This window comes from Capsicum annuum, chromosome 3 (genome assembly GCF_002878395.1).
Source record: "Capsicum annuum cultivar UCD-10X-F1 chromosome 3, UCD10Xv1.1, whole genome shotgun sequence".
NCBI lineage: Eukaryota > Viridiplantae > Streptophyta > Magnoliopsida > Solanales > Solanaceae > Capsicum > Capsicum annuum.
The window spans coordinates 98,730,696-98,737,848 of record NC_061113.1 but is presented as its reverse complement, the minus strand read 5'-3'; positions in this window follow the sequence as shown (position 1 = coordinate 98,737,848).

The window sequence follows — 7,153 nt, the reverse complement described above, 5'->3', positions numbered from 1 at the left end:
TCTAATTACCCCTTGTACCACCTTTAAACATAAAATAACACAATTCCCTTTAGGTTTTAAAGATTAAATCATTCTCTTTCTCTCTAAAACTCAAAACCCAAGACCATTCAAGGGTTTTATAGTGAATTCATCATTCTGGCTCCAAATTTTAAATAATTTTCAAATCCTTTAGAATTTTAGGCATGTATCTCATTTTGTATCTTTAATTTTACATTGTGGCATTTATTTACTCATTATCCATGTGGTTTAAATTGATGGGTTTGAAATTTAGTTGAGGGGTTTTGATTGTTACCACTTGAATTACTTTTCCCATGTTTTAAATTGATCATTTATGCTTTAATTTATGGTTACTGGACTGAATAGGTGCATTGTTATATGAATAGGAATAGGGAATATGGGTTTCCCCAATTTGATGACTCTTTGGGTTGGTAATGGCATTAACCTAACCCATTTTGTAGAATTGGTTGTTGAACATGGATAATTGCATAATTCAACTTATTTATGAAGCCATTGCATTAAACTAATGGATAATTGATTAAAAGGGATTTGAGAATCCCTTGGTGGCTATGGTTTAGATTTAAAATGGAACTTGGAAGTCTAATGGTTACATAGATAGGTTTAACATGATTATATAATCTTCCAAGCATAATTAGTATGATGATAACAAGTGGTAAATGTCTTATTAAATGACTCCTAGGTTAATGAATGGGTTTATGTGCAAATTATTTTAAATTGGTCTTAAAGGAAAATATGTATCTCACCGTGAAGGTGTAGTCCACGAGGGACTACCACTGGAAACCATGTTTGCTGGTGTAGGGGTCTATATGACCATGTGATTGGTTTACACATTATATCTTTGGAATGGCTACGGCCTTGGTGTCTTTAGACCTTCCTTTGGATTCCTTGGTTAGTGCAGCCAACATACATTGGGGCCCTTTTTGCAGGGGGTTGAACTCATTAGGTGCCTTTAGGATGGAATGATCTATATTATGTAGGTTAATGTTTTAAACTCTCATGTTCATGACCCTTGTCTCTATCCAGGCATTCTATAAATATATATATGAGTGCATTTATGTGGTTTTTCATTGATTTTTGGCATTGGCATTATTTTATCACTTTCCCTGAGTTACATGCAAGTGATTATCCCATTAACTATCCCAGGACGCTACACATTTCATGATGTAGGATCCAAAGGGTGTCACGACCCAATTTAAAAGTCATGATGGCACCTACCAAATGCTTCTCATAGGTAAGCAATACCATAACCCAGAGCTAATACAATGCATTAATTTGGTAAGGAATGCTAAACATAGGACAAATTCAATGAACTCAAGTTATAAATAAACAAAGTGTTCTAAATAGATAGGCTGTCAAACAAGATACCAATCTTAAAAATTGGTACAGTTAGTACAAGAGCATCTAATAGTATTAATACAATTCAAAGTCTAGAATTGTCATTATATCTATCTTGAATACTAAAAATTAAATATAAAAGATAGAAGGAGATGAGGGGTGATTTTTCCACTTATTCTCACTAAATATTTGTGCTTATTACCTTGTTTTAAATAAATGAATGAGACATATTGGTGATAAAATGCACTAATATCCACTCTTTGAAGGCATAGAGTTGAGGAGATCAAAAGATGTGGATTGGAGCTGAAAATGATTAAAAGGGAGCAAAGAAGAGTGCAGCTAAAGACCTGGACTACATAAGCCTCAGTTACTGCAACCGCGGTCCTCAATCCACAGTCGTGGTTAGTCAAGATGGTCAGCACAACACGATCGTGGCACACAACTGCGACCGTTTGGAGACGATCGTGACAGTTTTATGCAATCGTGGATCAGTGGGAATATGCCGAGGAGCAGGTCTGTAAAATCACTTAGATGAATCCCAAACCATATTTAAGCCAAAACCCTTTATTCTTTGGGTATTGCTTATCTCATAACTAATTTTGATTTTATAAAGAAGAAATCCTATTTGGTAAAGTGTTTAACTACTCTAGGAGGCTTAGTTCTTAGTAATATTTTCAAGAATGAATGTTTTGGATAATCCTCATGGTATATTTCTCTTTACTTTCTTCATGAGTAGCTAAGTAATTTAGTCTTGGGATTATGTTTTAATAAAGTATAATTGTGTATGGGTGTTGTTGTGTTTGCATGATTTTTAGTTGTTAAGTATGGATTCCACTATTTCTTGAGCTTATTAGTTGGAATTTGATGGGTGAAAACCCCTAATCTCTAAATGGGTTTGGTAGGTGAAAACCCCAAAATCTAGAAATCCTTTGTTATCCTGAAAGAGGGACTAAGATTAACTTGAGGTAACCCATAACATCCTTGAAATAGGGTGATAGGAGGACAAAGTAAAGGTGGACAATTAAGTCTATGGTTTACTACCATTTGTAATCTTAGAAATAAGTGTGATGGGAGTGTAAGCTATGTCAAGATCCTCATCCTAGAAATAGGAAGGCTTGATTGAGGTGTTGGGTGATTACAAATTGCACATTTGTTTGGTTCTTGAAAGACCCAATAGGTGAAATCATTGTAGTTTTATTTAAAGATTGACTATAATGACTTTCGACTAAGCCTATCCTTAGATCAATACCTAAAACTCATGCCAAGCCATCATTTACCCAAACATATTACCTTTAGGAAGACATGATCCTAAGACTCTCTATTCTTAATCTTAAAATAAAAAGTGTTGTATCCGTGCTTTGTTAGTTGAGAAACCATCTCCAAACTAAAATCCCCCCATTTTATTTTACATGTTTTGTTTATTATCATTCCAGGGAAACGTGTAGTAAATAGAACACCCATAAGATTTGTAGCCTATAATTCGCTCCTTGTGGATTTGATCCCAACTCTAGTAGGGTTGTTTGACGATGACTGCCTTGTCCCTTAATCATGCAAGTCAGTTGAGTTTTATATAAATGGCACCGTTGCTGGAAAGTGAACTATAGATTTCACTTGTGTGATATGATTCTTACTTAGGAATACCTAGGGTGTTATAATTTACTTTATTTATTGTTTTTTAAATTAGGTTTTAGGTGATCAGAGTGTTAATGGAACAATGAGTGATAGAGAAAGCAACATGGGCCCCTTTGATGCCCCTCAAGATGATAAAGGCCCGCTAAATGAAGTAGGCCAAACAAACACAATCGCAATCCGCATCCCACTAACTAATGGGAACAGAGTCTTTCACGTGACTAACGTCATGCTTCACATGTTTCAAATAAAAGGATTGTACGGAGGTCAAGCCTTTTAGGACCCAATTGTCTATTTGACGAATTTTGTGGAAGTGTGTGCACCATTAAATATAGAACACATTACTAAGAGTCCATTTGACATCGCCTTTTCCCATTCTCATTAATGGGACAAGAAGTTTCATGTCTCTACTTACTTCCACCCAGCTCAATTACATCTTGGGATGAGCTTACTAAGGTGTTTCTTGATAGATATTTTCCCCCATAAAAAATCCTTCAAAAGAGGGATGAGATTGTAAATTTTCAGTAAATAAATGGAGAACCACTGTTTAAAGCTTGGGATAGGTTTAACAGTAAGCTAGCTCAATGCCCAAATCATGATGTCCTGGGAGAAAATTCTTCTCAAGATTGTCTACTGTGCCCTTGATCCATTAAAAATATAGTGGTAGATAATGTGGAGGGTTGTTCCCTAGTGAAGTTGCACAACCACACAGCCTTTCTATTGATTGGAAAAGTGTCTAAGCAAAATCAGGGTTGGCATACCCAAGAAACCAAAACTCCTAAGATTCCTTTTACCATTTTCTTGGTCGATAATGAACAAAGAAAGCAGAATGAAGAAAAGGAGGATACCATGGTGAAAATAATAACCCAACTCGAACTATTGATAAAGAATGTTATGGGCACACCCGCAAAAGTGGTTAACAACGTAGCATCATAATCTTACGAAGATGATGAAGAGACAAAGAAGTTTAATGAGGAAATTTGTTATTTGGATAACTACTCGGGGAGTTCTCGCCCCGCCTATCAAAGGAAAGGTAGGAATTAAGGTTGGTTGGACCATTAGAGGGATAAATATTGGATAGATCATGAATGTGACTCTGACCGTTATGTTCCTCCTCATGATTAGGACAAATCTAAAGTGTCAAATATCATTGATCCTAAAAAATTCAAGACTGAGCATATATTGACAAGGATCTTGAATAGAGTGGAAGGTAATGACAAAATGGTCCGTGATTTGAAAGGTGATTTTTCTAAAATTTCTGAAAGTGTAATGTCTCACTCTACTTCTACTAAGCAATTGGAAACCCAAGTCGGACAAATCTCCATGCAACTAAATTCTAGGCCTAGAGGTGGACTCCCTAGTGATACGATTGCTAATCCAAAGAATGATGCCCAAGTTTTAGCAATTGTCCCAAGGAGAGGGACGATACTTCATGATCCCTTTAGAGGAGACGTGAGTGATAATTTACTCAAGGATAAAACAAATAAAGTGATGCCCCAAAGAAAAGAAGCAAATGATGAGAAAGAGATTGAGGAAAGTGATGAAAAAGTGGTAGAAGTTAGAGAGCCACAAGGTGAGGCAGGTACAACCATCCAAGTTCCTCTCCCATTCCCAAAACGGTTGCATAAAATAGAGAAAGGTAATAAATAAAGGAAATTATGGCAAAACTTAGTAACCTATCGATAAATATCGTGTTGCTTGAGGCAATCTAAGAGATCCCAGGATATGCTAAGTGGATGAAAAAGTTGATGGATGAAAAGATGTTTATTCAAGGTGAAACCATTCAGTTGACCCATGGGTGTAGTGCTATCATGGATAGCAAGGTTGCGGGAAAAAAAGATGACCCCAAAGCATTCACCATCTCTTGTATAATTGGGACGCAAGAGTTTCCAAGAGCTCTATATGACCTAGGTATGAGCATCAATTTAATGCATTTTGTTAGCTAAAAGAATCTTGGATTGGATACCCCTACACAGAACTCTATGCGACTTTGCATGGTGGACTGATCCATCAAAAGGCCGGTGGGAATTTTTTTTAATGTCCTTGTCAAAGGGGACAAGTTTATACTCCAAGTAAACTTTGTGGTATTGGATTGTAAAATGGACAAAGAGGTACCGATAATCCTTGTCCTCCCTTTCTTAGACACCGGGAGAGCTATTATTGATCTAAATATTGGGGAGATAAAGTTTAAGGTTCAAGAGGATGAAGTCTCTTCCAAAATTTTCAAATCAAAAATACAAACCGCAGTACTTCAAGTAGTATCTGTGGTAGATCATGAAGGAATGAAGACATCGTGCCATGATGATAACTAAGGCCTAGGTGGGAGGCATCCTATAAATACCACGAGAGTGCCTCATATTTTTTTGTTACGATTTTGTAGGATAGATGTTATATTTTGCATATGAATAACCCATGCATTTATGACCCTATGGAGTGTATTGGATGAGCTAACAAAGGGGAAGTGTGTAATTCTGCATTGAGAACTGAACTAGGAAAAATTTGTGAAAATTGAGTAAATAGCTGGACAAGGGATGTGGGTGTCCGCGATTGTGGCCACCTAACTGAGATCGCGACCACTTCAACCATTTAAACTCTTATTTCCTCTCACACTCCCTTTAAAAATTGTACTCTCTAATTTGGGCTAATTGCTTGAGAAGTTTATAAGTCTGAAACAGCATCCTTGCACCTCTCTTGCATCACAACTCATGTAAGTGTCATGAATCCATATTTTTATCTTTAATAATAGACCCTAGAATGCTTAATTAAGAGAGGGCCTAAAGTTTTGATTGTTATGACTTCCATTTTATCGTACTTAGTGTGGTGTAATGTTAACTTCTTAGACAAGGTGTGCACACAAGTGGACATCTTGGTTACCTAATAATGTGCATCGACTTTATATTATTAAGATATGCGCACCAAGTGTTTGATAATTTGCCCAAATGAACTTTCAATAGGATAAATTGCATTTTAAAAGGATTGATAGCATTGCTCAATTGTTTTTCCTATATATCTTTACAGTAGAGCATGCTCGTAACCCTACAACTTGGAAGAAATTTGAACATGAGAAGCTGGAATAAAACCAGCCTCATGTATCGCGACCACAGTCAGTTGATTGGGATCGCAGGAACTCGAACACGGTCAAGGTTCACGATCGTGGTATCCGGGGCCAGTTTTTTGCTATGTGAAAAATCCTGCACTTCCAATTTTTGACCTAGCACCACTGCGCACCCATTTCTAAAAGCATTAATGAATAATACGGTGCAGTATGCATGCTAAAATGTCATTGATTGGTATAACGTATTCCTAGTGCTTTTAGGACAACCTCATTGACAAGTTTGATCATATTCGATTCATGGTACCTGAGTACCACACTGGCTACTAAAGTGATTTGTCGAGGAAAAGCTGCTTCCCTGCTTGGAGAATATGCCAGAGAAACTACCAGCATTTCATGACAAACTTGAAGCCATAGGGTGGCAGTGTTTCACCCTGGATCCATGCATTATAAATGAACAATAGGTCCATGAATTTTATTCTAATATCACTAAAGTATCCTTTTCGGACCCACTAAATGTGTCTATCTAGATTAGGGTAAGACAAATTAAAGTTGGGGCTAAAAAATCAATGATGTTATGAGTTCAAACACACATACATAGGTGAATTCAAATCAAAGGGGTGTAAACCAGGGAGTTAGTTGGCGCAACGGTTATGTCTCAGAAAGGAAGTCTCTTAGACTAAGACTAAAAGCAATATCTCAATAAATGACTTCATTTTTTAGGCTCAAATATGGTTCCACATTATTTGTAGTTGACTGTCACCTTGCACCCACATGACAATAGTCCTAGAATTGCATTCTTGAATGGTTTCTTGTATTCTAGAAGACATCTCACTGGATGTTGGTCAGCTCATGGTCAATGAAATAGATAATTTCAAGAACCAATGTGGTAAGCATCTCTTCTTCCCTTCTTTGATTATTGAGCTTTGCAAGAAAGGGAGGGTGGAAGAGTATGCTAGTGATTAATGGGTCCACCCTAGTGCCCCAATTTATCCCTTGAGGATTTGAGGAGAGGGCATACCCTAAAAAAAGAAATAAAAGAAAGATCAACTTGGAAAAGCCGGTATGTATTGAGCCCAAGCATCATAGGCCAATCACCACAGGACCTCATAAGGATAT